At 43.0% G+C, this 23,107-nt stretch overlaps 1 protein-coding gene across 1 annotated transcript in view; it reads right to left on the bottom strand.

Annotated features, from left to right (window-relative positions):
* Positions 1-22,856, bottom strand: part of LOC112577061 (aquaporin-4-like) — a 33,362-nt gene extending 10,506 nt beyond the window's left edge. The window contains exons 1-2 of the mRNA XM_025259971.1: positions 20,581-22,856; positions 19,933-20,243 (exon numbers count right to left, since the gene is read on the bottom strand). The gene's annotated coding sequence lies outside the window, so the exon portion shown is untranslated. The remainder of the gene's footprint in view (positions 1-19,932; positions 20,244-20,580) is intronic.
* Between the last annotated feature and the right edge of the window lie 251 nt (positions 22,857-23,107).

Below are 23,107 nucleotides of genomic sequence, written 5' to 3'. Positions count from 1 at the left end.
ACAATACGACAGCAAGAGAAAACTATGGCAAGACTAACCCCGTGATTCTCTCTCTCAATCATACCACAAATTCTCCCTCTCTCAGTTCTCCCTCTCTCCTCCCTCTCTCTCTCGCATGCACACACGCACTATCGTGAGTTTTGAACCCCACGACAAACACTCAGTTGCTCTGAAGCTTATTGATGCTTGTTTGGTCCCTTGGTGACGTTTCCCGAGCACGCACATTCGTCACCGCACGCACAGCCAATCACCCTCCATCCTGCCACACTCATTATGATATTCTCACTCTCTCTCACACACAGACATACACACCTCTACACGTCCACACTCATACGAAAGAAGTTAGCACCAAGGAGATGTCCGTCCCTAAATTCCGTTACCCGTTTAACGGACGGTCGCGACGTGACCTTAATCGGGTTTGGCCCCACATAAGGGCAGTCGTAAAGGGTGACACAGGGAGCCGCTGGCTGGTCCTCAGTCCATCCCTAACTCGATTTGCCTACTGTCTAGTTATTTCCTGCCATCAGTTTCCACTGACCCTCCAACCTCCTGCGCTGCTTCCTCCCGTTCGACCTCCCTCGGCCAGTTCCTTCTCACCGAGGGTCTAACTCTCCAGTTCTTTCGCTTTATTGCAATAAATAGTTTCAGTTTCTACACCAAGGTTTTTAGGTGTGGATTTTATTTTCCGTGGAAGGACTGACCCAGTGATGTCAACGATAAGTCAAAATTGACGAGGGAACCATGAAAATAAAGCAGTTAAATTGTCAGGGTTAAAGGTCACGTGGACGTTCTGGTGGAGAAGTGCATGCTTCATGGTTTGGAAATTTGGAGATCAGAATGAAATAAAAGGACGGTAGATGGGAAGAGCAAGAAGATTAAGAATACAAAGAAAAACAAGAAGAATGAATAAGATGGATCGAAGAAGAAAATAAGAAATAAAAAGAAGAGCTAGAAAATCACCAAGAAAAGCAAAGAAGATCGTGAAGGGTCAAAACTTTAACACGGCAATCTACTCATTCTTTGTTTCTTCCTCGCTCCTTCAAACATCAGGGTGAGCTGCACTATTCCGCAGAGGTGGTTGAGACGGATTTAACTGATGATGGAATGATTTATCACCCTCTTCAGCGCTCTGCTGCGCTCACCGGTGGGTTCTTCCTTTGTCTGATTATTATCAGAAACTTCTACAGGTTGTATCTGGAACTGTAGTTGGTTGACTGGTTGGTTGTTGTTGGCTGGTTGTGCCAGCCATTGAGGTTATTTATATACCACGGCAAGAGAAGGCAACGATGCGTTAAAAAAGTGGAAAACGAGACCCACAGGTGAGAGAATAATATATAATATATGTATAATACACAGTATTGTTACTTCAACACTACTTCAAATGAAAAACAAGTTATCTGTAGCACTGCAAAATTTACAGATGCTTTCATGGAACTTCTTTTGGGTAACAGTGATTTAAATAAAAGGTATTTTCTTTATTCTCTCCACTCTCCATTCTGTTCAGTCATAGAAGAGTTACATTTTCCACTGGTCGGTAAACTACGACTTACATGAGAAATATATGCGGAATTTATTTTTAAAACCTTTTATGTCTATAATTAAATTTACTCCTACAAAATGACAGCAATGTAATTACAGGAGCAGTAATGTTTATTTATTACATTTTACGATAAGAAAGAATTAGCCCGCTGGCGCAGTGGGTCTCTATAAGAAAGTGATTACATATAATATAATGTATTTTCATGATATATATATATACCATAGCTGATTTTTTTAAAATTCTATTATCCTGTACGAAGAGACCAACCACGGACGCATAACTCTGAACTGCCGACTGTCTGCCGAGATTGAGTTTGAGCCTGGCGAAGTTTGTAGGCTGTCAGGTCCCGGCGAGCCATTAATAGTTTAATATCCGGAACCTCGACAGAATCCTTAAAGTCAACAATGGATTCGCAAGAATTTTGTTACTCAATTACTTTTTTATTTCTTATTTGGCAAAAGTCCTCGCTGATCGCTTTTCTTTGGCCTCGTTCTGGAAGTGAATGTCTGCCAGCAGTCCACAGATACACGTCCACGGACCAATCATCTTGTACTAAATATTCAACTGAAGGCAGTTAATTCAAGTACCTGTCACAGGGCTGGACTAACACCAACAGCAAACTACAACAACCTTGTGTCTTTCTGTCCATTTTTTCTCTTACTTTTTCTTTCTATTATTATTATTCCACACACAACGAACAAATGTATCCACACATATCATCGATAAAAAAAAAAAATAGATTGAAGAGAATTTTGTAAGATTTTTACTGACTTTCAGAAGACGACTGAGAGTAATAAATTTTGCATGCATTCTACTTTGAACGATTTTTGCAGCCTTAAAGGAAGAAAAAAGGGAAGAAAAACTGTTTGCAGGAGCTGATACCGCCCCGTGATTCAAGCAATTTGTCTTTTTGGCCACTCAATCCTGCGCCTTCCCCACTGCACTCTTTTCCCTGATAGTAGAAATGAATGTAACGTAAATCTCTATTGATTATATCTCGATTCCCACGGATTCCCAAAATAAAAGGAGATAATAAGATTTGAGACGAAGAGATGTCTCTCCCTTCCTCCCTCTCTCTCTCTCCCTGCCTCCTCTTCTCTCTCTCTCTCCTTCTCGGTTTTTCTTTTTTCTTTGATCACGATGTTCACATGTATTTACACCAAAGAATAGTCTCAAAGACATCCATGTCTGAACAGTATTTGTAAAGCTTTCATATAAAGATTAAGTTAAATCCTTAGTTTCTAAAGGACGATGGGACATTAGGATAGTTGAAACTAAGATGACTATGACGGATTGAGCTCTGCTGGGCTAGCCATGGAAGAAACAACACTTACACCACCATTTTGACTTACTAGGCCACATCTTGGTCTCTAAAGAAGAATTTCATAGAGCAAAGCAATGACAAAGTCTTCAGTTAAGTGCAATGAGAGAGCCACAGGATGATAAACTTTCTTTTGTTGTAGTAGTTGTTGTCGTTTGTTGTTGCTGTTGTTGTTGTTGTTAAGCACGGTGAGCCAGACTTTGGCCAGGGAGCCGTGCTATACAAACTAACTTATCACTATCTTTCTTTTTTTTTCTTTCTGTTCATGATTCAGATTCAAGGTGTCACGGACCATCCGCAGACATGCGCATTCTTTCCAAAAAAACCAATATAAGATCGCTTAAGGGTGGGCGTCCCTCCTTAGAGGCACCAATAGTTATTAGAACCAAAGACAAGTTTACAAGTAGACAAAATATGCACAGTAATCCACAGTTAATAATAATAACACTCCATCACGTTCACACCATCAAAGTTTACCAAGTCACTGCCGGAATCCACACGGCACCAATTTAAAGAGTTACAATAATAACACACCATCAAAGTTCAACATGTCACTCAGCCGGAATCCACACGGCATCAAATGAAGAATTATCATAATAACACCAACAAAGTTCAACATGTTAATAACCGTTTAGTCTCTGCAGCTCTGCAGCTCTCCAGTCCCCGGTTTCTTTTAGTCCACTTAAATCCTTTCTTCTATAGTTCAATAAATGATAAAAGAGTGTTTTTACCATACCGATAAGTTACTGTCAGGCGGGTAGAACAATATGCAGCTGGGATAAAACCAAGAGGGAAACCATCCCTCCTCCGGCGGTTAGTTTCAGCTGACCAGGCACCCTCCCTGGTGGTGGTCGGTACGTCCGCGTAAGGAAGCCCCCTCCTTACTCCGAGTCCACTACTCCTGCTCGGCCACGTCGGTGTGCAGTTTCTTGGCCCCCAAGAACTTGCACGGCCCTGTTTGCTCTCACCACAGAGCTCCCACGGCGATGATTTAGTTTCAGCTGACCAGGCAACCTCCCTGGTGATGGTCAGTACGTCCGCGTAAGGAAGGGCAGGGTAGCCCCCCCCTCCTTACTCCGTCGGTGTGCAGTTTCTTGGCCCCCAAGACTTTGCACGGCCGGATACTCTCACCAAAGAGCTCCCACGGCGATGACGCGGACTAAAGAAACACGATGTACATCCACAGTAGTACATCTGCACTAGTACATCTCCCGTAATACAGCCACTGTATCACATCCCCAGAGATGGTACTACCACAAAGTAGATCCCCCGTAATACATACATATTATTACGTCCACAGAGATCGTCCAGTCGGTGAATTAAAACCACAAATCCACCAAATTATCATCAGCCGCCCCCTGGCCACTCATGGTCGGGCTTAAATATACCCACCCCAGTCCCTCTAGACCAGGTGTCAGCACTGCCCGGCCCGCACGTGGTCTTCCCTGAATTGCGTCGCAAGCTTTTTCTAAAAACAAACTGTCAACACCGGATGTCAACCTTCCCCCATCCCCTCTTGCCCCCTCTACTACGCAGTTGTCCGTTACATTTCCTCCCCTCCTGAAAAAAAGAACGGAAAACTCAATTTAACAGTTTTTCTTTCTTTTACGTCTACGGAATAAATTGGTCCCACTCCACCCGGGACAAATTTAGATATCGCCAGTATCGTCTACTACAGGAGTAGATATTTCCGCTTTACCTTTCCATCTAACCTGAGGGCATTCACGGGCAAAATGTCCAACTTCATTACAAGCAAAGCAAGTGAGGTCTCTCTTAAATCTTTGCCATACCTCATCTCCTTGCTTTCTCGGTCCACTACTTCCATTGGGGATAGGCTCTGTTAGGACTAGAATTACGAGAACTAGTCGCCTATTAGGTAGCCTTGATTTGGGTGACTGAGGACGCCTATTCACCCCGGTATTAACAACCCGATACGACTCGGCTCTCCTCGCCATACTTTTATTGGCATGCGCCTGCCTGTACTTCTCTGCACTTGCTATCATCTCGGCTGCGGACTTAAATTCACGTTCTTGCAGAAAGACAGCTAATTCCTTCGCTACGCTCTGGAGAATCTGTTCTCGTAACATGAGGTCCAAAAGACCATAATACGTTTTGTCCGCCTCGGCTAAAGTTATCCAACGGTTTGCTAAACCGGACAACCTAGAGAAAAATGCCGCCATTGATTCCTGCGGTTCGGGTCGGATGGATCTAAATCGTTCCCGAAATCCCTCCGCGGTACACTGGTACTTTTGAAGTAGTTCCCGCTTGAGTGTTTCATAATCAACTACCCCACTTGCACAAAGTGCATGATACAGGGTTAAAGCCTCACCCTGTAAAAGAGCTGACATAAGCAAAGGCCATCGCGGCTCCTCCCACCTAAGAGCAGTTGCATGCGCTTCAAACCTAAAGATGAAAGAGTCTATATCATCTTTATCCTCACGAAAGATTGGAAGTTTGGGTAGGTTACCACGCGGACCCCCCGTGGATTGAGCTACTTCCCCTTCTGTCCTGCTTTCTGCTTGTAGCCTAAGTCTTTCTAACTCAAACTCCCTTTCTCTCTCTTTTTCCCTTTCTTCTCTTTCTCTCTCTCTTTCCCTATCTTCTCTTTCTCTCTCTTTGTCCCTTTCCTCTCTTTCCTTTTGTTCCCTTTCTCTTTCCCTTTCCTCTCTTTCCTTTTCTCTTTCTTTTTCTTTATATCTATCAAAACGTTCTATACACTGTTGGACGTACTTTTCCAGGTCACTATCAGTATAGCCAAATTTCTGTCCCTGGGCTATAAAACTATCTACGTCCGGTAACTCCATGTTTTCTCAACAAAAAAATTTACAGAAATGTACACTACAAAAGCAATACAAAATTGGTCAAAATAATCACCAATAATAAGAATAACAAAAATAATATCTTTGCAGTTTCACAACATAAGACTTATGCAAACAATATTGTTATCACAAAATTAATTCCCAGTTAACATTACTGTCCAAAAAATAGCAACTAAAAGAACATAATGCTAAGTCCAAACATGAACAGTAGCATTCACATCAATTTACAACTTAAACGTGTCTAATTCAAAAAAGGAACGCCCACACAACAAATAACACACAATTAAAGATTCTAGGCTACATTCACTAGAGCTGGGAAAAATAGACACATTTAACAGCAAGACCAGTCCTACTGCCCTCTCTGTCGGCAGAACTATACACGCCGGCAGACCCGTGTAATCGGAGACGGGAACAAAACAAAGCACGAGATGCTGTAAAAAACTCTTTCAACAACTGAGTGTAAACTCGGCCTCGCCTCGTACAGCCTCACCCTAAAGCGATCACGTCGGGGTCACCAATATGTCACGGACCATCCGCAGACATGCGCATTCTTTTCCAAAAAAACCAATATAAGATCGCTTAAGGTGGGCGTCCCTCCTTAGAGGCACCAATAGTTATTAGAACCAAAGACAAGTTTACAAGTAGACAAAATATGCACAGTAATCCACAGTTAATAATAATAACACTCCATCACGTTCACACCATCAAAGTTTACCAAGTCACTGCCGGAATCCACACGCACCAATTTAAAGAGTTACAATAATAACACACCATCAAAGTTCAACATGTCACTCAGCCGGAATCCACACGGCATCAAATGAAGAATTATCATAATAACACACCAACAAAGTTCAACATGTTAATAACCGTTTAGTCTCTGCAGCTCTGCAGCTCTCCAGTCCCCGGTTTCTTTTAGTCCACTTAAATCCTTTCTTCTATAGTTCAATAAATGATAAAAGAGTGTTTTTACCATACCGATAAGTTACTGTCAGGCGGGTAGAACAATATGCAGCTGGGATAAAACCAAGAGGGGAAACCATCCCTCCTCGGCGGTTAGTTTCAGCTGACCAGCACCCTCCCTGGTGGTGGTCGGTACGTCCGCGTAAGGAAGCCCCCTCCTTACTCCGAGTCCACTACTCCTTGCTCGGCCACGTCGGTGTGCAGTTTCTTGGCCCCCAAGAACTTGCACGGCCTGTTGCTCTCACCACAGAGCTCCCACGGCGATGATTTAGTTTCAGCTGACCAGGCAACCTCCCTGTGATGGTCAGTACGTCCGCGTAAGGAAGGGCAGGGTAGCCCCCCCTCCTTACTCCGTCGGTGTGCAGTTTCTTGCCCCCAAGACTTTGCACGGCCGGATACTCTCACCAAAGAGCTCCCACGGCGATGACGCGGACTAAAGAAACACGATGTACATCCACAGTAGTACATCTGCACTAGTACATCTCCCGTAATACAGCCACTGTATCACATCCCCAGAGATGGTACTACCACAAAGTAGATCCCCCGTAATACATACATATTATTACGTCCACAGAGATCGTCCAGTCGGTGAATTAAAACCACAAATCCACCAAATTATCATCAGCCGCCCCCTGGCCACTCATGGTCGGGCTTAAATATACCCACCCCAGTCCCTCTAGACCAGGTGTCAGCACTGCCCGGCCCGCACGTGGTCTTCCCTGAATTGCGTCGCAAGCTTTTTCTAAAAACAAACTGTCAACACCGGATGTCAACCTTCCCCCATCCCCTCTTGCCCCCTCTACTACGCAGTTGTCCGTTACACAAGGCATCCAAAGCTTTTTAGACTATTTCCTGGGCTGAGTGTCGCTGGCATTCATGCGTGAGAAGTATTCACTGTCCCGGATGTCGAATGATCTAAATTGACAAAATCCCATAAGATGATCGATAATAACAAGTTTGTCCTGTGTAAACTGTGCTGTGGCCTCCCGCTGGGCCAGCGACAACGAAACTTTCAGGTCTGAGATCCAAACTGTTCATGTCTGTTCCTCATCGCATGGTCATAGCTACATTGTCACATATGGTCATAGCCACATTGTCACATATGGTCATAGCCACATAGTCAAATATAGTCATAGCCACATTGTCACATATGGCCATAGCCACATTGCCACATATGGTCAAAGCCACATTGCCATATATGGTCAACAGCGGAAGTAGGGGTCCTAACGGCAACAGGTCTCCTTTGTCCTTTCCCATTCACCGAGGATGTGAGCAATACTTCTCCAGCCTCTTTCATCATCAGAAGGAACATTTGCTGAAATTCGATTACAGATTGATGGACTGTGTGAAAACGAATGGCTTTCGAGGCTAATAAAAGTCTTCTGGAGAAATCCTTGGGCGCAAAAAGAATCTCTTTTGCTTGTCTTTTGAAAACATTTTAATGGGTTTCTTTGCATGTTCTTAGAGAGATAAGAAATACAATGTTTCGCCATTTACAGTCAGAGGAGAGCCATGCAATTTAGCAACATTGGAAAGGAAAACTGTACACAAGAATTGGTTTTTATGTGTAGCTAATGTTCTTTTTTCTGACTTGATCAATCACTCGTGACAAAAGGAATCCATCAGTACCAACTAAATATCAAAATTAAAACGATTTTTATTCATCTTATTTACTTAACAAGTAATTGTAAATTTTATTTTATATTAACCAATGTTAAAGGGAAACGAAACTGAGAGCACACCATAACAGATGGCATGACCTCGGAATTTAATTCCCGTTTGAGGAGATTTTCATGGGTACAAATTACAGTAACAGCTCCTCTTCAATCTGTCACATGTTTCCTAAATAAACTCTCTACTTTTCTAGACTACAGCCTTGTTGTGGATTGAAAGGATATTAAAAAGGTATTTCGTAGGATTTTTTCCTGATGTGAACAAGTTCAGCTTTTCGTTTTTGTTTAGTTTTGCATCTTTCCTGCTCATTTTCCATATCTTGTCCTTATTTCTTTCCCTCAGTCCCTTCTCTTTATCATTTATTTCTCCATATTTCTTCTTTCTGTCTTCTCTCATCTTACCCTTGTCCTTTTGTTACAGTCGCGGCCCGATGATGAAACCGTTGCTTAGCGACTACAAAACATGTAGACTTGACTATCTTCTCCTCTTCCAACACATATATCTGCTCTTAACATTGTGTTATGAGCTTATTCATTCTACATCTTTGAAGATCATGGAAAATGTCATCTGTCTAACGAGTTAATACCTCTTGACTAGTGATACAATGGCCCCTCATGAAAGCCTCGGGTTTGAAAAGAGATAAATATATATCAGAACTGCCAATTTTAGACTTTCATACAAAAATAGACATGGAAGGATATTTCTGATACAGAATAAGAAAATAATCCCCACGATAATCAGTCAGACAGCAGAATGTCAAGTCTCCCCACAGAGAGAGAGAAGAGGGGAGGAGATCGACTTAAGTTTCTAGAGTGGTTCTCGCTTCTCTACATTCCATACATCAAACCCACACTTCCAACAATATGAATCCAGGACAAACTCTAACTACACATCTACTTCCAAACTAGTCTCGAAATTACTGGCAGGTCTACTTTCCAATTTTGTCTCGACACACCCCAATCACCGGCAGAGTAATAAACGTAAACCATCAAAAAAAAAAAAAAAAAACTTGGGAGAGACTAGTTAACGGACACCTTCATTTCCATTTCAAATTCCATGAAAATTGATGAAAACTAGGCCGCCATCGACCGAACTCGGTTTAAGAGCTCACTCGATTGTGGTTTGCTAATTCCGTGTTATGAGGGGCAGGGAAACCTCCAACCTTGTACCAGTCCCACTGAAACTAGGATGAATTTCCCTGATTTACATTGTTTGTCTGGACATCACGTGACACACAGTCCAGTCTTACTGGTGGTTGTGGTCCGTGAAGTGTCTACAATGTTTACACTTTCTTCTCAATTTTTTTTACTTTACTTAAAGATGCTGAAAGATAATCCCGTGGTAATATAAAAATTTGCCTTTTTCTTAAATTGCTTCATCTTTTTGAATTTCTTTTCCTACAGATTTCATAACGATTATTTTGAATGCATCTGCCATTCACTTTGTGTTCAAATTTTAATGTAATTATCCGTTGCTTTTCTTCTCCAGATTTACTTAGCTTCGATCAGTTCACAAAATTTGAATGAATTACTCATTTCGTTCTGTGTATGCACCTCACCCTCACCATGCACCTAGAGAGGGCAAACTGTGATGTTAATCTCCATGGATACACCTGATTTGCATAATATCTCGGTTAATGTCGAACTTTAACGTGGGTTGTGGGGAGGATTTGCATACAGGTGGTGGTTGTTGTGGTGGTGATGATGTCGCCGTTATCGCAACCACTCCCACCACCACACTATCAGCTCGATTCTCTCTCTGTTATCAAGATATCGTCTTTTCATTGCCGCCGAGCTCGTCGTAAATAAATGTCTTTATTCTTAATGACAGCGAGCCGTAAACACGTGGCTACGCCTGACTGAACACCAGCCTCGCCTGCGGCCATCTCATTCAACCATTTCCCGGTTGAAGGCGTGCACAGTTATTTTTCTACACACGCAGCACCAAACTTCATTTCCTGCCTCATCTCATCGTTTTCCGTGAATTTTTTTTTTTAAACAACATTATCATTTAGAAGAATTTTGAGTAAAAATCCGACAAGAGATAATTTTCTAATGAGTTCATTTAAATGCATATTAGAACTCGTCCTTCAACGAAGATCACCCTCCTCTGTTTACAGTTGCTTTGTGGGGAAAGTGCTTTCCCCTGTAGGCAGCTTCTCACTATGGTAAAGGGTGTCGAGAGAATAAAGGAAGGTGATTGGGGAGGTAAGGGTCATTTCTCGGTGAGGCCGCAGGTGTTAATTACCGATTCCCTTGTCCTTTTTTCCACCTGCTGTTTTCCAATTCATCTTCTCCACTCCTGGAGGCTGCCCGTCCAGATGGCATTGCAGGAAGTATTATTCTGGTTGCAGGACCCCCAGAAACTTAATTTTGATATTTGCTTTGTGGATCTTGTAATAACATTTTCGATATTGTTAATATATTTCAAGTTGTGTGTTTGTTGTCTCAGAAGTTTGGTGTAGCTGGCCTGGAGTGCTGCCAGAGGACCACGCACTCTTTTGACATTCAAATAATCTGTCCAGCAATCCGCCCGAACTTTCTAGCTTTCCGACTGGTTGACCGGCTGTTGTATGTATAAATATTCATCTATCAACAACTGTGTAGAAAGATAGATAGATGTGAAAGATATTAGAGATGGTGGGACATTAAATCCGTATTTTTTAGCCGCCTCTCGATGTCACCACGTGCACTGAACGCTGCTTCATCTCGCCGATGTATCCATCATACTCCTGGCTCCAGTCCCACCCACCACCCGACAACCACCGGCGATTGACAAGCGCCATATTGACTTTGCTGTGGGGCTTCATCCGGGGTATTTCCGGAATAGATTTCCCGGCAGGCAGTGCGTCACCAGCAACCATATCTCGCAACACATCAGCGTCAGCTGCTTATGAGAGGAGATCGTTAAAAAATAATCAAAGAAAAATAACTGTCGCCCCCGTCCTGTCCGTTGCCCACGGTCGTGGTGGTCGTGGTGATGGTGGTGGTGTGTGTGTGGGTAGGACCCGTGATTTTAGCATTCCCCTGAGCAGCATCTGACATTCACTTGATGAGAACCTTTTTTTTTTTTTGGCTGTCTTGGAGCACGAAGAAGGTCGAATAAATCCCGAACGGATCGTCAGAGATGACAAATTAAGAGACGATCTGTAGCAAAGACGGAGACATACACAAAAAGACGCAGGCTGCTAAAGTAGACGGTTAAAGGACAAGTAGAAAGTTCAAAGGACATAGCAACCAGTCACAAATAGCGGAGTTACATTATTAACTCCATGTTCTTATAAAAGTGCATTAGAAAAGAGGCATCAAGTACAGCCCGTGAAATTAAAGTCAACAAAGTTGCTGTCAGGCGAGCAGAATAGACAGCTTTTATTGGATTGTTACCCCCCAAAAAAAGCGTTCGGAATTTTTGTTTAAGAACAGCAAACATTGACCGACAGAACTTCGTACTTTCCCCATTGACCACCAGACCGCAGCCAGTTGGAGGATCTGCTAACGAGGTCTTGGCCAAACAACCAGCTGACATCGTGACATCCCATGAACCCAACCCTTGACCTCATTCTAAAGTTTTAGTGAAAACTGCAGCATTCCATGAATTTTTTTAATTTATTTGTTTGTCTGGGCGGGGGATGTTGGTGTCAGATTTTGGTAATTAGCATTAAAGTAAGACTAACCCCACTTGAAAATAATTTGGCATCCGCATCAGCTTTCACTACCATCCTGGCTTCAGAACAGTGGATGTTATTTTTTTAACTTTTGTAACACAAGCTTTGATCACATCACGAAAAACCTGTAATTCGAGCTTTGTTAATTAGACGGAAAAGGCATCATTGAAACCTTCTACTCAAAAAGCTGGAAATCTCCAGACCAGGATGCCTTGCAATGTAAATGTAAACCGTGAAATGCACGGTTTGCCCCAGTGGAAGCCTGAGACCATGAAGTGTAGACACAACCTGTATGTCCACCAAGTTGTATGCCGCCAGCAGAGGCCTGTAGGTTTAATTCAATCTGTACACATTTATCTTCTCCCTTGGTCGAAACTAATAAGATTTTACCCATGATTACAGAGGGTAAGATTGTTTCAGAATGGCGGTATCTTGTACTTTTTCTATATTGAATTCCCTAGAAATGTAAATGACATAATTTAGTACTTGACTGACAAGTTGAATTTTTCTATTTCCTGTAGGACCTCAAGATCTGGTTTGAGCTCTGACGATAAGAAGCCGCCAACTACTATACAACATCATACAACAGGTCCACTGCTTTACTTGGGACACAACACTGGACTGGGATACAATACTGGAATGGGATACAACACTGGACTGGGATACAATACTGGACTAGAAGCCTGATCAAGAAATGTGAATAGTGGTCCAAGATGAAGATTGGCTACTGAGTCACGTGTCATGTCCAGGGCACAGGGAGTCCCTAAGTTCTCTGTCACTGCTGTGTATAGGACCCTTTGTCTTTACCGTTTATTCTACTCGTGCTGCCGCCATCTTTCCGGCTAAAAACAGAAGAGATTTTGAACTCTCTGCTCTTTCATCTTTTCCAGTCAGTGCACTCAGCATTTAGAAATCTTTACGCTTGACATTATCAGCTCTGGCTGTCTAATAAATCATCAAAGGAATGGTCAATATCAAGCTCCTTGCCGCTGTTCTTCATGCAGCTTGTTGACGGCACGCCCTTCCTTCACTAGTAACCCTGGGATTAAATATAAACTCCTCGTCAAGAAATAACTTTACTGATCTTATCAAAGCTACTGTACGGAAGCAGAGAATTTAGGAGATTATGTTTCTAGACTTTTTCCTTCGTCTTCTGCAATTATGCTTTAAGGATTTGTACCTGAGTTTTTTCGTGGTCTCTCTGGTGACAATGCACACACCCCCAATTAGAGGGAAAAACAACACAAAATTCAGGAAACAACATGCAGGATAGCAGCAACATTCGGGAAAGAGCAAGAATAGCTCCTTCAGCCAATCAGGAAGAGACAAAAAAAATGTGTTGACATCTGTAATTTTCGTTGCTCTTTGTTTTATAAGTAGTCGGGCGAAGAAATGAACATTGAAGGAAGAACGAGAAAAAAAGAAGAAATTAGAAAAAGCGAGAAAAAACGGGAAACAAATATAGAGAGGAAAGAAAGATAAAGGTTTCCTGGAGGAAACACGTCAATACTGTTTGTGAAACACTCTTGAAAGCTGTTTCAGCGGGTCTGGAATCAAACGCCCATAGAGTCCTGATCGCCGTAACAGAATTGTGGTCGATGCGGGTGGTCGGGTGGTCGGACGGCGGGAGTGCAGAGCAAACCCTTCCTCCCAGTGCAAAGAGCCGGACACCAATCATGACATTAAGTGTCTGGCGTCCTGTGTCTCCCTCATCACCTCTGACATTTCGACCTTTGACTTGTGTCGACGTCATCTTGTCCAAAAGGAAAATTAAATTTCGGACATAAACCAATTTGGATTTTATTTTTTTCCGTTTTCGATTTTGTTATTCACACAAAATGAACTTTGACGATCTAGAATATGGACACTAAGCAGCAGACAGCACACGGAGGTATAAAACCTGAACTGTGGATGTTCTGTTGGCCAACTTCCTGTTGCTTCACTCCTTTTCCTCTGAGCATGCGCACTGGCCTGCCTGCTCGGCGTTAATCGAATTCTGTATGCAAATGCAAACATCTTCGTGAACAGAAAGTGTCTACAATAACACTTCCATTCAAAACAAAGCGTGTATTTATCTCTAGAATTCAATCAACAACAGAAAAGGTTTTTAGTGTTCGTGAGCAAACTTTCCAAAGACCGCCAAGCCTTGACCTTTGACTGACGAAAAGGAGTTAAGACACAAACAGACGAGAAAAAGATCCCCAAAAATGTCCATTCGTGGTCCACACATCAGGGTATCAAGCTTGAAATGTTCGATGATTAGTTCTTTGAGATTTCGTCCAGTTCACAAGAACATCAGAACGAGGCCCAGTGCGAGGTACAAGGGATCTGAACAGTAACAATAACAATTTTTAAAAAATAAATTAGATATAAAACGTTGGACACAATCGTGTAGAAATGTCAAAAGAGTTTACGCCAGAGAAACTTTCCAGCAGCTGTGTTACAAAGTTCTTGAAAGTCTGACTGCAGGAAGGAAAATAACCTGAGTTTGTGAACAGAGAAAAGGAGAGAAAAGAGAAGTACAATGCAGTGACCCAACTGATAACCTTTCTGACCTCTTCAGTATTGCATGGTCTCGTCTTTGGATGCCCAGTTCTGGAACTACTTGTGCCTGTCCCATGCTTCTTTATTGTAGATATTCCACTCGGGTCTCAAGACACATTTCCCTCACAGACATTTGATATTCGGCAACACCTCATACTTTCTCTCTAAAAAAATCTAGTTTTCTTCAAAAATTTTAAACAAAGAAAATAGAGGAGTTCCTGACATTAAGGAATGAAGATAATATTACCTCTGTAGCAAAATATACAGCCGAAGCAAGGAAAACTAATTTTCTCGGACACAAGACAAAACTGAAGACGAAAGGTACACAAAAGTGACATTCTACCCTACATGGGGTGTCGCCACCCCATCCCACACTCCCCTACACTTGTGTCGATGCGGTGTGTGACATGAAGAGGTCCGATCACCATCGTCAGCCTGTTGTGTTCTCGTGAAGAGCGAGATTTGTGCGTCAGCTTGGACACTGTGCCCTGCTTCATCATCTACTTCGCCAGCTTCCCCCACCGACAGACAATGTGATTTCTGGCGACTGCGACAGACAGGTCCTCAAGACTGGCTCGGGCACTGAGTGATTTTCCAGGACCAGAAGCTGACAAGTCCAGTGAACCCTTGTCCTCACCATCGCCTCCCCGTCCTCCTCTGTCTCCTTCATAAGGTTGCATTGTTGTCTTTCGCGAGCCAGCGAGCTTTCGTCCAATTTCTTTTTTCCACCAATCTCCATTCGAAAAGATTTTCTGCTCCTTTTTTTCTCTCGGTGTTTACTGTAGCTGATGATGAAATTTGTGTATTTTTTCTTTTGTTTAAATATTTTCTAGCGAGTGTATGTTTTCTAAATTCATGCAATATTTTCTTTTCATTTTTTTTTCATTCATTCTTTCCTTTGTTCCTTTTTTCTAGTTATGCATTTCTGCATGTCTGCTTGAACGCGTGGCTGTAGAGTGTAAAGGTTGTTATGTTGTAACGGAAGTATCGTAATCAAAACCATCTATCTTTGTCAAGGTTTTTTTTTCTTCTGGAATAAAGTATCCTTCTCCGCGATAAATAATTATAAAAATAACAAAGAAGGTCTACAAAGTTCTTGCGTTATTTATTGCGCCATCATAGGCAAAGAAAATTACGAAAGTCGGGGGGAAGGGAGTTTCCTTCAATAATGTTAGAGAGAGAACTTTTCCTCCATCACCATATCTTTACAACAGCGACAGCCCCCAACTCCTTCCCCACCCTCCACCAGACTAGACACATTACAAAAACTGCATTAACTCCGTTATTAATGTCCGTCCTGTGTTGATATCTACCTTTTCCTCATCGTCAAAGCAGTTTTCTTCTTTTTTCCAAAAAAATTGCTATGGGTGAAGTGCAGAGAGTTCATCGCAGCTTAATCTGGAATCAAACAAATCTGTTCCTGCTCAAACTTAAGGTTAAGGTTGGACTCATTACTCCATCAAAAACTTTCATTTCCCTTCTGAGATGTTTACTGAAACTTTCAAGTAGGACAACTCTCGAGAGGAGAGAAAATCTGGAGAGGGAGGAAGGTAAGGAATGGCCACGTTTGTGACTGCAATGAGCCCAACATTGGTTAGTTTGAAGGGATCTCATGATTACACTAGAGACTGGCTTTGCAGGGATCTTTTCTCTTTTTCTCCTCTCCCTCGCTGCCTTATCTTCCCAACCCTTTACCTAGTCAGGTACCCATTCCCGCCTCCTGGGTTGACAATACGGGTATCGAACCTCTGATCCTCTCAGTTCGGACGCCAGCGCTCTAACCACTCGGCTATCCGCTCCCCACCATCACTAAGCTACGTTGATAAAAGAATTTCTTTTTGATTCGCCTGAAGCATTTCTGTTCTTTCATTATACAATTTGTCTTGTGAGGACAGGAGAAAAAAAAAAGCATGAGAAGGAAGTGCTGTGGCTGTTGTACGGAAATAAAAATGTCAGTCTCCCACCCCTTTCTATTTTGCTTCCTACTCATTTGAATTTTGTCTCTCTTCTTTAGGCACTTTCTTTCTACTGTATTTTTTTCTTGCATTACTCCTGGCCGTAATTTTTAATGTCATATTTGTCCCCACTCTTCTAGGTATTTTTTCTGTTTCTGAAAAGATGAAAGCGGATCTTTCCGATTAACTTGCTAACCTCGCTCGACTTGAAGCAAGGCGCGTTTTTCAGAGGGAGCTGTCTTCGCATCTTTGTTGAAGTTTCTACAAAAATCTCAAAATCAAAAGGATTTCCCTGGTAATTGTAAAGGCATTTCCTCGATGCTAGTATTTTTATGAATCGTTTTAAATTAAAAGTTTGCTTTAATTGTACAACGAGTGGAAACATACCAATGCAGAGAAATGTTCAGCGACCGAGAACGAGTATTTTTCCTGAGTGTCCGCGCCATCGTCCTCATCATCTACAGACGAGTGATTGAGCACGCACGCACACAAACAATTATATTACTAACTCAATCTGTTGAAGACAGAAACATAGACTGTCGCCATATTCGCCATCACGACTAAACAGACCGTATTTTTGCTGTTGGCCAGTGGCGGTTGTACCTGACGAACAGCAAACGTCCCGAAGAGCAGCGACAGGAAGCGCAGGACCCGCCGAGGGAGCCACGTTGATTTTCAAGTGTCAACACTGCTACCGAGGCCTGACACAGAGTGGGGGCTGGAGACCGCGGCTTCCACTGTTTGCCGAGCGAGGTTTAGAGCCAGACGGAGAGAATTGCCTGGAAAATGAAGCGTATTTATACTCCTGCCAGACGCCAGCGGTGCTTCATCTAGGAAGACTGCAACAAGCTGCTTTCGTCCTCAAGAAAAATGTGATCAGAAGGCGGTTTTCAAGGCGACGGACACTTCTCGTACCACACCATGATTTGGATTTGGTTCCCCAACCGACTAGCCCCCAAGGGTTAATGTTAATGGCAGCAATACTGTCTGAACTATTGGAAAGTCGCGGGGAATACTGTAGCCATACCATGTGCAATATCAAGAAATTATTAAAAAAATCACAAGATGATGTTTTTGAAGCTGCGTAAGAAAAATAGTAGACCAGATAAGCAGGTAAGGAGACAGAGAAACAGAGATGGTGTGATGGACAGATGGAAGGACGGACGTGCAAAGTCATAGGGTTGTGCAATGAGCGCTAGAGACACGTTAGGGACAACTCTCATTTACCAGCGTACTACTCCCTGATTTATCAACAAAACCTGACAGCCTCATTCTTGTAAAAGTAACACTGAATCGTCTCACACACACACACAGAGACTACCCGTCCCTCCCACCCACAGAAGATAGACAACGTGCTTATAACGGAAACAAGGGAGGTAAATTGGGGAGACATGGAACCGCTGTACGAGTAATTGTTTCCAAGCGGAAGTCAGTGTCATGTGACCTCATGGAACGGCGGATGTTGGCAGGGACGAGTTGACAGTCCCCAGGAAACAGCTGTAACCGTTTCTCCCATAAAGTTCCTTCCGCATCCTCCTACAGCTGAACAGCTACACTAGCGCCACCATACTTCCATTTCATTCGGAGTGCTGCCCTGCCATTGGTTACACAGCTCCACCATGTGTGACGTAACAAAGATTACTAATTACCGCCTGTCTCACCTGGAAGACATGAGCATCTGTAATTAAGAGGCTGTGGTTCTCCTGCAATGACTAGTTATTAGAGCCTTTGATGTAATATTCAGAGACCTGATGACACGAGTCCCCTTCACCTGTAAATCCTGCTACTCCTAATTATCACCTTTACACGAAAAGAGATCATTATTTCTTAGATAAAATCATAATTTTTGCTTTTGTTCAGTGTAGAGTTGGTAGTGGCTGAAATAAATATTAGCTATGGGGGTAGTGGGTGGTAGTGGTTACACTTTCGGAGGAGCTGTGCAGACAAGGACCAGTTGACACGCTCAGTAGCTGGATGTTATTCCTATCAGTCAAGTAAGATGCTTATAAAATATTAATCATTGAACTAACATAGCATCAAGGTAACGTAACTGTACATTCGTTGCCAGGTATCTGCGGCACTAGATGCCATGCACGGTCACGAAACAAGAAAGAGCTCCACAAGGGAAACAATTACACGTTATGTCACTTCTCTGGATGAAAAATAAATAGAAACATTGTTTCACTCCTCTGGATAAGAAATAAACAGAGTCATTGTTTCATCACTCTGGACCAGAAATAACTATAAATACACCAGATAGGATGAACGATGCACCTGGTACGCGTTCGCTGGAAAAAGGTGGACAGACACATCCTGTCACTAGTGATGACTCGTTCTCACACATATCTACAGATACATAAACATGCGCGCGCACACACACACACACAGTTGTATTGACTAAGGTAAGGGATAGATTTTTTAAATTGTAACTGTAACATTGTCGTCCTATACAGACACAACTGGGCAGTAATTGGGAAGTCATTGCCCTGAGGCAGAGGAGAACTCAGGGAAAAATTGTCTTGTTTACAAAAGTTATACAGAAGTTCAGACCCCGCAGATGGTTTTTTTTTTTTTTACTCCTTGCAGCCCAAGTTATAAAGTGATGGAAAAGGTGGCCTGGGGGTCAAGAAACATGAAGTAGTGTCGTTGGATTTCGACATTGCTTTCTAACTTCGGAAACAAGATGCGTTTCCTTGAGGTCCTCATTTCTCTGAGGAAACGACTTACTCTCGCTCCATGACGACGGCGCCTGGGCGGCAACAGGATGGGGACCACCCTGCCTGTGAGTCTCTAATCAGGGTACATTGCGTGTTAGTGCACAGGGTGCATTGCTTGTTGGTGTACAACGACACAGAAATGTCATCTACAGGATTCCATCTTGTGACTGTTACACTTGTCACGTGACTAGAGGTGGCAGTCACGCTTCAGTGACTGGTCTTCACTGAGTTGATAAATATACAAGAAAAAGGAGTGTAGGTCTTTAATGGGCTTTTAGATACGGGAGTCACGTGAAGAGAATAATGTTCACATAATTTTCAATGTTCTCGAGTGTTTCAGATGTCACGTGTGCCAATAAAAGGCGCTGAGCCGTGTCGTGGTGTTTACAGCAAAATAAGACTACTCATATAGTTAGTAATACACGTAGGGTAGGCATCAATACATTTTTCATTCCCGAGCATGCGCACAACACAAATAAATATATACACTTCGTAATATGCTGTACTAAAGATTTGAAAGCATGATCGTTATCAGTTTATGTGCCAAATATAAAGATCAGATTTATTAAGTGTTCATCTGTTCATCATTCCAAGTTCCAAACATTGTGCTCACTAAAACTCTCTTGTACTTTTATCTGCTTATGACATGTATTGAGAGTAGGACAGTAGGTAGATAACAAAGCATAGAATGACATAAACATGGAGAGTGAGAGAGATGGAGAACATAAATTTACTTACCTATTGCATCGTCAGGTGAGATTCGGCAATGGGCGCTGACTCGGTGGCGGCTGAGTGTGACAGCCTGTGACAACTGGAGATCAGCTCAGCCTCCGTATCGCAGACCTGAGGTGAAAGTCGATGTCAATCAATAACTGATGAATGCTCTAAGTTTTCATTTAGGTCCTCTGACAAATCATTAGCGTGCGTGCTTGCGTGAGTGTCCGCCAGGCTCAGTCCCCACAAATGGATTTTCTGTCTGTTTCGTTTCAGAACTCTCTTGCCTTCATGGACCCCGAGCACGCGAGCAGGACATGGTGACAGTCCTCCTGCTGCTGAAGGAAGGAAGATGGTGACAGAAAAACAACAGGTCTGGATTAAAATTGTCATTTACGACAAGACAGCGATGGTGAAGTTTGTCAGCTGATTCTATTTTCTCTTCCAGTTTGCCACGATTTTTTTTTTTAAATAATGACCACGTCAGGTAAATGAAGTCCAAGAAAATAATTTTAGGTTTGTGTCCGTTTTTTTGAGATGACTACTACCACAGCTACGAGGCTCACAAGCTCGGGTGTCTGTGAAGTGTCTGATGAAAGGTGTCAATAAAGACTTGGCTCAGAGAGTGGTGCCGGCGGTGTGGCGAGCGGTTAATACACTAACGAAAATTACCTTGGCGACAGTGATCTACGAGTGTCTGCTACACCGGGCTCGCCGCTCCCATCACGGTGGTGCCTCCCTCTCGCCTCCCTTTGCTGTCACCTCCAGAGGAACATCACACAAGCCAACGTCTGCTGACTTTCCACTTTCCACTTGTCTCCAGGGTGGTGGCGATAGTGGTGATGGTGGTGGTGGTAGTAGTCGTATGTGGTGGTGGTGGTGGACGACGGCGTGGCGCGGTGGGGAGGCCCGGGGAGATGGCGGAGAGGAGCGGGTGGCACTAAGTTGTGGTTTGATCGCAAGAATCAGTCGTCGTCGTCGACACCGACACCCATTCCGCTCGCCAGCTGAGTCGTCTTGCCTTCCCCAGGCAGCGCCATGCTTTTAACGAGTGTGGGACTGCCGAGGCGGGAGCTGCGAGTCTTGGCGTTCCCACACGCACATGAGGGTGGAGGGGGTTTCGGTGGGGTGGGAGGAGATTATTGCTGGAGAAAGTGTGTTTGCTCAGTTGTGTTTTGTTTATTTGCTTGTTTTGTCTTATCCACTTATCCGTTTTCTCCAGGGTTTTTTTTTTTTCTCACTCTCATTTCTGTTTCGTTTTTTCAAGTAGGTTAAGATGTGTAATGGGAAAGAATGTATAACATGAGAATAAATGTTTCAGAGAAATGTTGAAAGTGAAACTAGTAGAATCATTCAACTTTCTTTTCTTACTTAGTTAGAGGCTATTGAAAACCTAGTAAGATGTGAATGGATGTTTGTTGGGTTTTTTTTTTCTATTCTTCGATCCCCTTTCCTTTTTCTTCTTCATCCTCTTCTTCCATTTTCCTCCTCACTCGCACCACGCACCTTGACCCCAAGTCTCTGGTTTCATTGTTTGAAATTTGCATGGAAGGGGCTAGCTGCTTCAAGATGTGACTGCAGATTTCCCTTGTATGCAAAGGCGGCTCAGAAAATCTACAGACCGGAATTTATACTGTGATCGACTTTCCAGCCTCCTTCCTGATTTCATTACAGCCCCTCATGCTGCGGTGTCTAAATTCTTCAAGTCAGCTTCACAAACAGCCCATCCTCCGTCTCGGCCTGTAACACCCTGCAATGCGACACGACAGACACTCTTCCTCCTTCCTTCTCCACTCACTTTTAGTTACACTCTCTCATTCTCACTCACTTTCTCTCTTCCTTCCTCCTTACAATCTGTCTGCCCATCCGTCTACTTGACTTTTTCATTTACTTTGGTTTGTTTTTTTATTTTTGTCTTTTTTTGTTCATTCCCTCCGTCTTTCTTTCGTTTGTCCGATGAGTCTGTCGGTCTGTCGGTCGTGTTCGTGTGTGTGTTCGTCTGTGGGTGTTTCCCACGTGCGTGCGTGCTGAGCAGACTGCCAGAAAGGCCTCTAGTCACGTGATCACTGACGTTGTTTTCACATATCCTCGTCGCTCCTGCCGATGGACGTCCGGTCTTCCAGCCCAACATTAATTAAGAATGAAAGTGGTGATGAAGCATGCACTTCTCTCTGGGAGGGTCTGGAGGAACGGAGAAGCCGCAATGTTGGAGGCAGCCCTGATTGCACTACCTGCCGGCTAGAAACTGAGAAAAAAAAAAGAAAAAAAAGAAAAAAAGAATGAAGTCATTTCAAACTGAATGTTTCCTTTAATGATTTCATGTGATACGACCGTTTGTATTTGCCACAAAGAGGAAATAATTTCCAGTATACAAGGTCCACCTGTGTACCCAAGAACACGACTTTTCAGTTCACCGTGTCAGAGTATTTATGCAAACGAAGGGAATTGTGTGGTTTCGTGCAAAAAGGTAATTAACGGGGAGCACAAAGCCTCCAGATTTGGAAGACTAATACAAATATCTTTTAAAGCAAATGCCTGGAATTATTCTCTTCTATTCATCCCTAATTTAATTTCTGTTCTTCTTAATCACATGGAGGCAGGAGTTATAAAAAATCTGCTGTCACTCCAAATATTCTCCCCAGCATCAAGAGAGAAGTGTAATTGGTTATACCATGTACTTCGTGACAGAGGAGAGGACAGAATAAATATATCACTGAGGATGGCGAGGGTGTTTTGCAGACGACAGCATGAAGCACGAAAACGTGCAAATTGGATTTGATACGTTTGATATTTGTTTTTTAAATCGAGTGCTGGGGTTTTGAGTTACTAATCACTCTTTGCCTATATGTAACCCACCCGTTGCCACGTTGACTTTCTTCTATCAGCATCAGCATCATCAAACTGGATTCAACGTCCGCAAAGCACCTTTACCCAAGCTGGGTAGATCTTCAAATATATCTTCAGATACTCAAACCTCTTACTCATGTACTCGAGGTCCTCCTACCCAAACTGTATACGTCAGTGTCTCCTTCTGATAACTTTCTCCTACCTCGGGTAGATATGTCAGAGATCCTGATTGATTTACCTCACCTGAAACAAACACCGAAATTTTTTAGACAAAGCAAATAACCTGGAAATCACTCATACACTTCAACATAACTTAACCAGCTGGCTCCCTATCCAAGTTCGGGATGTTGTA

Source organism: Pomacea canaliculata, linkage group LG12 (assembly GCF_003073045.1).
Source record: "Pomacea canaliculata isolate SZHN2017 linkage group LG12, ASM307304v1, whole genome shotgun sequence".
Taxonomy (NCBI): domain Eukaryota; kingdom Metazoa; phylum Mollusca; class Gastropoda; order Architaenioglossa; family Ampullariidae; genus Pomacea; species Pomacea canaliculata.
Note: the sequence above shows the minus strand (reverse complement) of the source record. Positions and strands in the feature narration are given on the sequence as shown.